The following is a 1,509-nucleotide window of genomic DNA, read 5'->3' as shown; positions in this document are numbered from 1 at the left end:
TCAATCACACCCATATGACGTTTTGTCAGTCTCGGCGACCGAGGCAGTGCTCTACAAATCTGCTATCTCCTTCTAAAGGTCGATGTTCATCACTTTTGGCCGCGTACTGTATGTCTACCTATATTTATATTTGTGAACTCAGTCTTTTTCTTCTGAACTCGTAATTACAATCCACTCAATTCAGAAACCTCCGCTTTTTTCCTCCGCTCCGGGTTGAATTTTCAAAAAATCCTTTCTTAGCGGATGCCTACGTCGCGTCGTAGCTATTATCGGCAGACTGCATGCTAAATTTCAGCCCGATCCGTCTAGTAGTTTAAGCTGTGCGTCGTTGATAGATCAGTCAGTCAGTCACCTTTTCCTTTTATAGATTTAGACTAGCTTATATGCTCGCGACTTCGTCCGCGTGGACTACACAAATTTAAAATCCCTAAGTTCCCCTCTCTGGGGTTGGATTTTCGAAAATCCTTTCTTAGCGGATGTCTACGTCATAATAGTTATCTGCATGCTAAATTTCAGTCAGTCAGTCACCTTTTCCTTTTATATATATAAAGATTATTAAGTAGGTACCTACTATTACTTAGGTTCATATAAAATGTAGCCTATGTCACCCAGGCCATAATAAAGAATAGGTAATAGGTATATTGGTCCCTCATTAATAAATTGCTAAAAGACGTAGTCAGGGTAAAAATACACACTGCTTAAGAGTTATGCAATCAGTACCCTTATTATAAATGCGAAAGCGTGTTTGTTTGTTGGTTTGTCCTTCAATCACGTCGCAACGGAGCAACGGATCGACGTGATTTGCATGGGTATAGTTTAAGACCTGGTGAGTGACATAGGCTACTTTTTATCTCGGAAAATCAAAGTTCCCACGGGATTTTAAAACCTACATCCACGCGTACGAAGTTGCGGGCATCAGCAGGTTGATGTACCTATATGACATTTAATCGTCTATAGAATAAGCCGAGTGTAGGTATTACTAGATATTTGGGTAAATTTTTATTAGTAAGGGCCTAATTGGTGTGCAAGGTTAATGGTTAAATTAAGTCTAGAGGTCAATTAATGGGAACAATGGTTAATATAATAACAGCTCTAATAGGGTCTTTGAATTTTTGATTAACATATAAATTAGCAACGACCTCTATTTAGTACTACGCACTAGACGGGTCATTTCAAACAAAAAATTCTGCAAGTTGCAACTATACTTTATCCAGGGGAAGTATAGCGCTCTCTCTGACCACTTTGTGCCACCAACCACTCATCACTAAAGGGTTTCTGATCTACTAGTTTTTTTTAATGAGTTTATCTGCTCCCATTCTTCACGATATGACTGCCAATTTAGATTAATCTTTTTTTTTAAATTTCCCTTTCCTCTTCAACTAAGCGTCAGGCTTGTGCTAGGAGTAGGTACGACAATAGTGCAACCGTCAACCTTTCGGTTTTCAGTCCACTCCACTTAAAGTGGAACTAAATTGATGAAGAAGAATGTGTTAAAATAAAAGTACGAAG

Source organism: Maniola hyperantus, chromosome 7, assembly GCF_902806685.2.
Source record: "Maniola hyperantus chromosome 7, iAphHyp1.2, whole genome shotgun sequence".
Lineage (NCBI taxonomy): Eukaryota > Metazoa > Arthropoda > Insecta > Lepidoptera > Nymphalidae > Maniola > Maniola hyperantus.
This window is presented reverse-complemented; position numbering follows the sequence as displayed.